Source organism: Petaurus breviceps, unplaced genomic scaffold (genome assembly GCF_028583685.1).
Source record: "Petaurus breviceps papuanus isolate PSGF00001 unplaced genomic scaffold, PetGlider_PUasm1.0 207, whole genome shotgun sequence".
Lineage (NCBI taxonomy): Eukaryota > Metazoa > Chordata > Mammalia > Diprotodontia > Petauridae > Petaurus > Petaurus breviceps.
The window spans coordinates 33,657,951-33,670,496 of NW_027185850.1; the positions used below are offsets into that span (position 1 = coordinate 33,657,951).

General features: G+C 35.0%; 1 long non-coding RNA gene across 1 annotated transcript; it reads left to right on the forward strand.

Annotated features, from left to right (window-relative positions):
* Positions 1-454: 454 nt before the first annotated feature.
* LOC138165092 (uncharacterized) lies at positions 455-4,119 on the forward strand. The gene is made up of 3 exons (XR_011169257.1): positions 455-566; positions 2,099-2,244; positions 3,591-4,119. It is a non-coding gene; the product is annotated as an uncharacterized lncRNA (long non-coding RNA).
* The last annotated feature ends 8,427 nt before the right edge of the window (positions 4,120-12,546 follow it).

The window sequence follows — 12,546 nt, forward strand, 5'->3', positions numbered from 1 at the left end:
AGAATTTAAAAGGAAGGAGTTAAATAGGTTGCTTCTTGAAAGCAGGGACTGTTTTGTCTTGTTAATCCGTAAAGAAAGCATTGTCCAGAGTAAGCCCTTAATAAATGCTCATTGAATGAAAAACAGATAGAAGAACTTCTTGAAATAACAATAGTTGTGAATTATGTAAGTGACTGAAGAAAACTATGAAATGTCCATTTCTTCAGTCTTTAAATGTAAGAATACTAAATTCCTTGGGAAGCATTGAGTATGATTCACCTGAAAGAAAGAATACTAATGAAAATGAGCTCTCAAGGTCTCTATGTAGCTATAATTCAGAATCATAAAATGAAATATGATGCTTATGTTTATGTAGCTAATGTGATGGATTTCATAAAATTCTTCAAAGTTTATTATTAACTGTGTGATTATGTATTTCTTTCCTTGGTTATAAAATATTTATTTTAATTTTTAGATTTTGCCTGTCACCTGAGAGATCAGATGTTCGTTCACAAGATTCCATCATTTCAAAGTTTCATATGTCCTCCAAAGTGATATCACCTCAACAGCCTGGAAATACAAATACAGTAAGAAAACTAATTTGTGGAGTTTTATGTCACTTTTCAACCTTAAAAAATTGCTGTTACAAATATATGTATTATCACACTGAGGTGTGATAATTTTGTGAAAGGGAAAAAATACAGATAATCATTTGACTAGACATAAGTAGTATTAAAAATCATAACCTAATTCAAAAATGAATCCTCAGTCTTGTATATGTGAAAAAAATTTGACATCAATAAGCCAGACATTTTATTATATGAATATGTGATGAGAATTACTGACTGAATTCTTGTTTCAGTGAAATATTCAAAGAGCATTAATAGATTACCTATAAAACAATTGAAAGATAGAAAAAAATAGAAACTTTTAAAACTTCCTCTGTAATTTCATTTGTGTTTAGAGCTCTTGGTGAGGAATTCCTTCTGCCAGTACAGATCATCTGTTACTCATCAGTTTGTAATTTTCAAGAAAGACCTGGGTGCACTGAGAAGTGAAGGGCCTCACAACCAGGGTCTGTCAAAGGCTAGATTGGAACATAGGTTGTCCTGACTCTAAGCCTATCTCTAGCTCCACCTCCTATGCTGTCTCTCACATAAGAAACCTAGGCTATTGACTTTACACCAGCACCCATAACACCACCAGTCCAAAGTCATATATTAGGAGCAATTCTCCAGTATTGTCACTTGACCCCTCATTCCTAAATTTGGAAGTTTTATTTGTTAACTTCATTTCCATCTGGGTAGATCTATGAGTGAACACTTCCACTGATATAAGTCTTAAAGTATAATTTTCATTTTTTTTTTAAGCAATCGGGGTTAAGTAACTTGCTCAAGGTTACACAGCCAGTTATTTCTGGGTGTGGTGCTACGTGTCGGAGCCCGGATTCGATCCCAGGTCATTCCGACACTGGAGCCGGTGCTCTTATTAGCTGAGCCACCTGGCCGCCCCTAATTTTCCTTCTTTAAATAAGTATCTATAAACTATATACAAAACCAAATCTCTTACCTGGAAATTTTCTTTATTCAGTGACACTTAAAGGCAGTTTGATTCAACAAGAACTTTATCACTGCCCACATTTTCCCATTTAACTTTGGCTAAAAATTACAATTCTCTGTTGGGTGGTAATGTGGGCTGATGATATAGAAATGAATGTGTTGCCATGTATGAACTTTCAGGATTTTATTTTATGATTAAAAGGATAATATGCTGATAGCATACACGTATTCTCAAATTTAAAAAATGATGACTTAAAATATTGTCTTTATATTATCTTTAGGTTTAAGAAGAGTAAAGATATAGATTTGTATTTATGTTTCCACTTTAGGAAGTTTGATTTGATATTTTTGTAGCCTCTGGTCAATTTTTAATAATTCAGCCATCATGTTGATTCTAAGTTTAGATCTTTTTAATTATAAAGAATTGATAATATTTTAGCCAAATATCTTATATCAGTGGACACTTGCTTTCAGTAGTCATATAACACTTTTATGAATGTCCGTACTTAAAATGTGATTAGTTGATGTCAATAACTTTCATTTTAAACCTCTATTCCTAGTTTCATTTTCAAGAAAGACAACATCAGACTCTTTCACCTGAAATAGAACGGGTGCTACCTACTATTCGGTCAGAGAAAGAATCAAGTACTTCTCATTTCAATAAGAAATTGGATTTTTTTGTTAGTAGCAAAGAAACTGATCTCAGGTAAGGAACTTCAAGATTTTACCAGTAAAAACATCATTATAAATAAATCCAATACTTTTTTAACCTAGGTTTTAGGTTCATCTTTAGTCCAGGGTTCTTAACCTGGGGTCCGTGTGTCCTTTCTTCCCCAAGGTCCATGAATAAATTTCAGTAAGTCTGTGAAGTTGGATGAAAAAAAAATTATATCTTTATTTCAATATAATTGATTTCTTTTGTAATCCTGTGGATTTTGTCTTACACATTTAAAAACTTTATTCGAAGGAGTCCAGAGTCTTCACCAGACTGCTAAAGAGATATATGACACAAAAAGTTAAGAACCTCTGTTCTAGACTAAAGTCAAAACCAGTGATTTGCATAAAAAGTTCAAGTTTTGTGCCCTTTAATGAGTAAGGTTCAGTAAATGCTCTTCAAGGATATAACTGCACAGCAGTGAATGACTATACAGTTGAGAGTGCCTGGATATTTGCTTGTAAAAATCTACTTAAAAAGTCTGACTGACAGAATTGTCCATTTTTATGTGAATTTGAAGGGGAGAATTCACTTAAGATCATTTAGTATTTCAGAGGATTCCTGTTAATCATTGGTCGGTTATTATACATCTTTCAAAACAAGATAGTATTCTAAAGAATTAAGCTACTTCCACCCAGTAAACACTTCATTGAACATATCATTAATTTTATTTTTCCGTATGATAGGGTAACTTTCTTTAGTAATTTCTGCTTCTTTCAGGGGCCCAAAGCTAATGACATGCTAAGACCTGTTTATATTCTTACTGAATATTTGTATTATTAAAGACAAGCTGTTACTAAATACATGTCGTTAATTAAAGCATGGTCACCAAACATATAATCCTTGATTTCATCATTGACTACTTTTAGGAACTAATATTATTTCCCCTAACTCTTTGTAGGGAGACAACATAGCATAGTAGATAGAGGGCCAGCCTTGGAATTCAGTTCAGTTCCATTAGTGTCTAAGTACCCACTCTTTGCCCAGCATGGTACTGTGTCCTGGAGGATACAGAGAAAAAGACCAAAATCAAAGCAGTCTTGGCCCTCAGGAAATCTCTGGACTTAAGTAGGGCCTCTGATTGAGCATGTGTCCCCATAGATGAGTCACTAAACCTCCCAGGGTTCCTGGCAGCTTGGAGAGATGGTAAGTGACAGGGAAGTTGTGATTCATGTGTGCACAGCAAGTAAATAAAATCAGGAGGTGCACTTAAAGCTCACTTGAGGGATTAATCTTATAGCTCTTGCTGAGATTATCAGTAACATGTTTATTAGGGCCCAGTTATTTCAATCCCTTGGGTGATGAGAGGCTTATCTCCAGCTCTGTTCTTTTCTCAGTGAACATCATTCTGATGATGAAGAAAATGAAATGAAGCCTTTTCTTGGGATGTTTGATGGGATTTTCTAAAAGAAGCAAACAAGATGCTGCATGTATTATATTAGTATCATAAAGAATAGAAAATAGATTGTGATACCTTAAAAATAATTAGTTCATTGTTCAGATTTTTCTCAAAAATTTAACAGTTGTATTACCTTCATTGGAAAGGATTTCACTTTTATCTTTTCATTTTAAAATTTAACCTTTTAAAATTAATTTTATGATGGCTTTATTTCAGGAAGTTAATAATTACATAGTACTTAGAGAGAATTATTTGGTGATTAATTTAAATTTGATGGAATTTTGATTGCAACCATTTTTTTTTCAATTTATGAAAGTAAGAGAAAAGGTGATCTCTAAAGTCAAGGTAGTGGTAGTTCACATGTATTTCCTGTGATTTATAGATTGTTAAGCAGTGTAATTCATGTGCCTTTACTCAGTATATTTGAAATAATACATTTCTGATTGAATGTCATAATGTAATAATGAGTAAAAAGTAAAAAATATCAAACAGCATGGAGTGTTCTCTTTCTCTTTTTCTGAAAGTGTTAATTCTAAAAGCTATATCAAGTTTATTTATTCATTTATCTATCAACAAACATTTATTGAAGTTACTAAATATGTTATATCCTTGACAGTGAAATCTCTGCTGGGTACAGACCCCAGAGAGGTCAAAGAGGGAGAGAAAAGGCCCATATCATGGCAGGGCAAGTCAACAAACATTTATTAAGCATCTTCTATCTGCCAGGTACTGTGCTAAATGCTGGAAATACAGAGAAAAACCAAAGCATCCCTCAAGGAACTCAAAATGTGGTGGAGAAACAACATTTGCATAGTGAAAATAGCTTTGTACAAACAATATGTGTAAAACATACAAATGTATACGCGTATTGCATGTATACATACATAGACACGATAAATTAGAGATAGTCTCAAGAACAGCCACTGACATTAAAGGAGATCAGAAAGCACTTCCTGCAGAAGGTGGGATTTGAGCTGAGACTTGAGGAAAGTCAGAGACAGAGATGAGGTGGGAGGGAGATCCAGGCATGAGAGAGTCAGAGGAAATTCCTGGAGTTTGGAGATGGGGGGTAGGGGGATCTTATGCAGCAAATAGCAAGGGTGTCAGTGTCAGTAGATCAGAGTATATGAAGGGGAATAACATGTAAGAAGACTAGAAAGTTAAGACAGGACCTGATTGTAAAGGGCTTTAAAAGCCAAAGTGTGTTTTATATTTGCCCAGGAAAGTAGCCAGTAGACAGAGTTTGAAGTTAAGAGAGAGGGGATCATTAAGTGGACAGTCGGCTACAAAAGACAGAAAGGAGCTTGTGCAGATAGAAGGGTATGCCTTGAAAAGAAGGATCACCTTGTTGTGTGAGCTAGGGGTGAAGAAAGAGATAGTGACAGATGGCATCTGGGAGATGAGGAAGAAGGGAAAAGAGGGAGTTCTTGGGGAATGACCTCAATTTTTTCACTGAAATACAAGGCAAGGTTCTATAAATATTCCTATCAGTACATACATAAACTTTTGTGGAAACAAAGTGAGTGTCCATCTATTGGGCGATGGTGAAGCAAGTTCTGATATATGGTAATGGAATATTATTGTTCAATTCTCAAATGGATCTGTGACTTCATTAATTTGGAAGTTCCCTCCAACAATGCAGAACTCACCCATCCATGCACACGCTATGTAACTCTTGTCCAGGTCCTCCCATAAATTTGCCACATAGGATCTATGTAACATGTGGGAAGCCTTCCTCGCTTTTTCCTAACATTGCATTTCTTTGATAACATTTTTTGCTATTTTTTTTTCTTTGAAGCTCTTCATGGGTTTTATGTTACAACTTACTAACATCCACCATGTTCCTCTCCATTGTCTTCTGTGTGGTCATTATTTTTAATTCTCTGGAAGCTGTCGTATGCTGGTTCCCAGTGTTATATAGCAAAACAAGTAGCTTGTTGGTATTAAAGAGATGAGCCTTTATTTCCATTGGTACCTTGAGGTCATTAAAGGAAATTTGCGATTTCTAGAAGGAACTATCATCTACTTTCCTCCTCCAGTGCATTCTAGTTTCAACTCATTGCCCATTGGTATTGTCCGACCCAGATATGCATAGTAATAGAAAAGCTCTATTGGATGTCCATCCAAATTAATGTCACTTTCTGGGTGATAGACATTTACATCCACTTTGTCTTTCCTATGTGGATGATAGTCAGACTAAACTCTTTTGATGTGTTATAGGAAAGGAAAGGAAAACAACATTAAAAGGCATCAAAATTTAGATACTTTTAAGTCTTGTCTCCAGAGGATTGATGCAGAGAATAACTCTCTTCTTCACAGAGAGGCGATGGACTATGCATATGCATATTGTCAGACGTGGTCAGTGTACTTTACTGTACTCTGTTAAAAGGGAGGATTTCATTGCCAGGTAGCATTGGGAAAAGAGTCATTTTTTTTAAAGCATTAATAAAATATTAAAAACAAGCAGATATTTGTTGCTAGGTATATAGTGATACCTCACTACAGAAAGTCATAGATGACACTACCTAAATTATTTTTATTATAGTGTTTTGTTTAGTGAACAAATGCATATCATATTTCTTTAATTTCACTTCCATAAATTCTTCACTTAAGTAATCAGAATGGTCTGCTTCACCCTTATATTTAAGCCATACGGAAAAATGTTGATCTGTTATAATATTCAACTTAATACTTCTTGTACCCTTAATGGAGTAATTATACACAGATAAGATTAACCACCAGGTGAATAACCCATAGCAAATCTTTCTTATTTTCATTAGGCCGCCTTCTGCTGTAATCCAGTATACGTCTGTGCTGATTTCCTACCCACCATCACTGTGTGCTGTGGGAATGCAAATTTTAATATTAACTTAATTAAAATATAATTAGAAGCTAAATCTGCAACAAATGAAACATTAATGCATTTCAAAGCAAACTAGAAATGTCATTTGGCTTATCAACTGTTTTGGTTTATTTGCACTATTTGCTGGCATAAGTTTAAGCTAGACCAGCCCCCCCTCCAAAAAAACTGCCAAAATTTCCATCTTCCCCACAATCCTTTCTCTAAAACAGGGCTTGACAAGTCCATGGTGCCATGGGCCATCCCAGTCACTCTGGTTCTTAGAAGTTTTTTTTGGCCGACTTTTTGTTTTTCGGTCATTCCTTCCCAAACAGGACACGCTTAGTTCTTTCAGGAATGTACATTTTTATATTTCATTCTCATGGTAATTTGGAAAGAAGTCTGAGCACTCTGCCACTACTACATGTGTGACCTTGGGCAAGTTATTTAACCTGCTGAGGCCTCAGTGTCTTTAGCTGTAAAAGGAGAGGAGAGGCCTGGAAACGAGACACCTTGGGCATCTCAGGTGCCCTAGCATTCATTTCCAGTGTGGGCTCCTCTGGCTCTCTTCTACCCAGAGGAAGCAGAAGGTAATATATGGAAGAGAGAAGGAGGCTCTAGGCAACAAGTTTTCTTCTCAATTCATTTATCCTCCAGCAAATGTAGTGACCAGATGAGAGGTCTTTCCCCAAAATCCTTTCCATAAGAATCTTTCCTAGAGGCATTAGACTGATGACCAGGCATCTACTCTAAATAAAGGCAGAATTAGCCTGATCTGGGACCAAGCCTTATCAGTTTCTTAGTTGCCTTCTGCACAGGTGCTAAAACACAGGTGCCAAAATAAGGACCCAGAGCTGCGTGGTCAGGGTCGAAGGGAGACACACGACTCATATAAGCACACATTGTGATGGAGAGGTTTCCCCCACCCTGCAGGTGAGGAAGTTCCTCATCTGCCTGGTCAAGTAAGCATTCTAATTATGAGGTCCAGTCACATCTTTTGACAAAAATTTGCCTCAAGTACACCTCATTGCTCTGACACTTTCTGTAGACCTTATGTAAAGCAATGGTAGACCTTCTACAGACCTTGTAGACTCTGTTAACTCTAATTTAGGTCTCATTTCAACTTTGCAAATTCAAGCCTAATAGCAATATGCTACCTTCCACCACCCCCTTTGGAGTTTTTTTTCCTTGAAAGCTAAAAAATGTGTCTGTTTTCGACTTAAGAAAATCTTTATGAGCCCCAGTGAAGGCCCCCTTTTGGCTGAGAAGGGAGCTCAGACATTACATGGGCCATATGAACAGTAGCCACACCAGTGGCACAATAAATGATAGAGATGCTTGCATTCCAAAACAGGACTTAGGGACAAGGGAGGAGAGAGAAAAGTCAGGGTAGAGAGAACTCAGAAAAGTAGGAAATATCGACTAGAGCAGGTGGTAAAGGAAGGGAGATCTTGATAATTTTTTAATTATTAAACTTTACTATGACAAAAAAAAGCAATATATTGGTAACTCTTAAATTCTTATGAGTAGGTTAGGATAGGAGGAAGAATGGGAATTGCACCCGTGGCACAGTCTGCCCCTGAGTAATAATTAATTTTTTTAGGCTTTTCAAGGTTGTATTTTCTATTTCTAATATAAGGACATATACCTTAGTTAATTCCTCACCTCAGACTTCATCCCAGTGTATAGATAACCCTGGGTTCCTGAAGACCATGTTAAAAGTTCAAATTCTGTCATATCTCTTCCAGTCTAGAAGGGCTTCCAATATGGACCTGATGACAGATTGTAAATCTACTGTCCAGATACTCTTCTGGCTGCATTCAGAGAGGTTCCTCACCAAAAGGTTGTCCACTAATGATGAAGCTTTTGTGCTTTGAATAACTCATTTTTTGTACATGGCCCAATTGGGAATTTATTTTGCTCGACATATATATTTCTTACAGTGGTTTTTTTCCCCCCTTTGCAGGAAAAGGGAGAGGTAGGAGGGAGAAAAAAATGCTTGTTAATTAAAAATAAAACTTTTAAAAAATAGTATTTTTGATTGACTTTCAATGCAAGTTGTTCTCTTTCCCATTTGTGTTAATTATTTGTAATATTCCGTGTCAGCTATTTATCTTAAAATGTAGCTCAAGAAATATTTACAGTACCTACGTAGTCTTGGTTTGATTTAATGTTTTATTAAGAGGTGATTATTCAAAAAAAGCAGGCTTTATCTTGCCATCCCAGATTACAATGTTACGACATTGCAAAAAATCTTATTAAATTAATTTAAATATGAATGCTTAAAATTTTGAAAAATAGAAATAAAATTCTGAAAGATTTAAGAAAATGGTATGAATAAGTTTATAGTTTGAACCCTGTGCTTGGTAGCTATGAAATCTGTGTTTAAAAAAAATAAAGCAAAAAAAATTAAACTCAAAATGATGCAGCTTGCCCTAAATACTTTTTTGGTCACAAGAGATGTCTCAATCCATTTAAAACAGGACACGTGATGAAATTATAAAATTATTATATAAATAATATATGTATACTTATATAAATTATGTAAGATTATTTTTTATTTTAATACTGATCATTTTGGGGAACTTGAAAGATTAACCAGTGAGATGCCAGTTGATAGAAGTCCTTAAGAACTGGGCAACAAATAATCTTTTCAACAATGAGTAACTTTCTGTAAGTATTCTTGTTAAAAAAAAAAAAAAGGAAGACCCTTTACTTTTCTGTTGGCAGTATTTTTATCTTTTAATGAGGGAAACAGTAGAACTGAAGGACTGGAAAGAATTGTAAAGTTCAATGGCCTAAATCTGACAAATAAGGAGACCTTAGCTCAGAGGCTGTGACTTTTACCAAAGTCTCATAGCTTAGTTATGAATGAGCCAGGACTAAATTTCAAGGCTTCGAATTCCCAGTCTAGTTCTTTTACCACCATATTTCAGTTTTTTTGTATTAGTGATCTTTTTCTTATAAATTTTCTATTATTTGACCAGAAATCAGGAACTTAATTGGTCTCTGCTATCTAGCTGCATTTGGCATTTTTTTAGTCTCCTTGTTGTAGAATAACTCAATCCTAAAATGTTTTTTCTCCGTTATTCCTGCTGCCTTTATACTTTATGAGTATTACAGTCATGTATTATAATGTATTGCATAGATTAAAGTTAGAATGTTCTACGTTAATGTTTTTTAAATAATACATCTTATTATAATGTTAAGTGTAAACACCAAAATACACCAAGGACAAATTGGACTATGAAGTTTGCATGGCTTTAAAAAAAATAAATATCATATTACCAGATAGCATTATAACAAGTATCTACAATTCCAAAGGCTTTTCTAGGTCCTATACAGAATTAATAGGAAGATTCTATCCCTGACCAGTTAAACTCTTGATTTAATTGAGTATCTTTGAATAATAATGAACTTATATCCTAAGAAATTAATATATAGAGAGTCAAATTTTGGGCAGAGGGAAAATGTTATTCAAGAATAACAGAAAATAGAGAAAAGTTTGGAGGAAATTAAGAAATAAGAGAGATCGGTACATTACTAATGATGTAAGGGGTAAGCAAGAGGGTGAAAATGTGGGAAAAGTAGAATCATTCTGGATACTCAACAGTTAGATATGGTGTAGGGTCCTTCCCATTCAGGCGTCTAATGTGTTGGATCTATTGGCCTCTAAGGATCCTTCCACTTCCGAGTTTCTGTGATTTGATGATAAAATCGTGATCAGCATAATGGTTTGTGATTATCTATTTGTATATCAAATAGCTAACCAGCATTTAAAATTCAAAATGAGTTAAATTTATTAGAATTCATACTTATTCATACTAAGTACAATTATGTTTATCTTTTGCTAAAAATATTTTTCATGTGGATTTTGGAAGAATATTTAGCACAGAAATTAGAATATTTCCTTCCATGTGCTTAAAGTCTAATTTTAGAAAGAACACTATATAAGGCTCCATATGTCATTTGCTTGCTTGCTTGATTTATGTCAGAATCTTTACTGATATTCTCTCAATAGTAAGAGAGGCAGCAATTAGGTTCTGGACGTGGAGTCATGAAAACTTGTGCTCAAATTCCACCTCTGACATTTACAAGCTGTCTGACCAGTTAACCTTTCTGTGCCTCAAGCAATTCTCTAAACTTATCTACTAAGCTATAGAAGGGTTGCATCTCCTTTGGTGTAGAGAATCCCCACACTGGGGAATTATACTATTACTAGTAGTAACTAATAGCTTCTGTTTTCATCAGATTCGACCAAAAGCTACAACAGAATTTTATGTGAAAATATTTAGATCAGAGTCTATCAGGCAGCTATCCTCTCCATCCTCTTCCCAATCCCTAACACAGACTCTTAAAAACTCACCTCTAGTAGCAAAAGAGAAAATGGACATTTTTCTATACATCATGGCTTCAAAATCTAAGTCTTTTTCAATAACAGGATCATAGATGTGGAACTGGAAGGACTCTACAAGTCATCAAGTCTTAACCCCTTCATTTTACAGGTCAAACCAAGGCCTAGAAAGGGTTCATGACTTTTCTAGGGTCACACAAGTCATAAGTGGCCGAACAGTGGTTTGAATTCAGATCTTCCCGACTCTTATCTAGTACATCCTGCTATCTTTAGTGCTTTGAGATTTCAGGGCATCTTTTCTGGAGAACCTGAACTAGATTCAAGTGGCCATTATCCTAGCTTCATCCTCAAGGTCCTCCTGGCAGGACAGCTGTCTACCAAAGCAATACTACTAAGTGCTCCCCCCCAGACTCTCGGGGATCCTCATCATAGCGTCTTTTCCTCTGCTATGGTCTTGAAACAATGTTTTCTTCCCCTTTCAGTCCAGATCTATCAGATTTGAGTACTTCGCTTTCTCCCTTACTTATCTAAAATCTATTTTACCCTCTTTTCTAGCTCTTCCATTGGTTTATCCTTCCCAAGACCATTCAAAAACCCATTTCTTGTCAAGATGCAAGGCAATATATTTGGTTTAGTCACTGGAGTATAACCTTAGTGAACAAAGCTAGTGCAAGTGGGAAATATTTCCTTGCTCTCACTTCTGTGGTCATATAGTCCTTTGTTATAAGTTTCAGGGTATGAGTGTCTTTCTATAATCGATACTGGGGTAAATAAAGGGCTACAATCACACAGCCATTTGAGGACATTGCCTCCTTTGGGTTTCAGCCTAGTTAATTTGGGAATTCCAGGGCTCTGACTTTATGCAGCCTGTAACTACAGCATTTCTAGTTTGCTATAAGTACATACTTTCTGCATACATACAACTCTTCTGGTATGTGAATTTTCGCAACTGTAACTCAGGCAATCGGGTATCTAGTTCATGAAGCAAGACTTGGAAGTAAAGACACAATACAATTGTATTGACAATACAATGAGCATCCACATTTGACTTCTTATGAAAATGACTTAATAAAATTACTCTTGAAGTTTTTCTATTTTTATTCTTAAATTAAATCTGAAAGAAGGGAAGGGGATTAGCAATTGTTATTAGTTTTTTTGTTAAAAATTATGAACTCTCAATATCTAAATTTCAGGTTTTTCCCAATTGGTTTTATCGCTTCATATGATTGTCTTTTCATTTTCATGGGCTGTCCATCAACCAACCATTTCCTATTCTTTGGGGATTTTCTTCAATTTCTATTTGCAGCACATTGTCATATCTCTTTTATTTTAAATTATTTTAATTTCATTTTTAATCTATAGTGAGAAATACCGTGATTTATTAATTTCACTATTCATGTTCAGAAGAACTTCAGGTGTTCTGGCCAAAGTTTACTACCTTGCTATTTGACTTTGCTCTTGAAAGAAACAAAAATTAAATTCTTAATAAAAAAGCTCTGTTTTTAAAATTATTCATTTGGATAATTACTCAAATGAATCTGATCTTTCTAATGCAGAGTCCTTTAATGATATAGACTCTTTAGTCTAATATAGTAGACATTTCTCCACTAAAATACAGGTTTCTGTATGTATTTGTCATCCTTCTCGAACAACCAAAATAACATAATTATTTAATGATTTTGGAAGTCTTAGCATTCACAA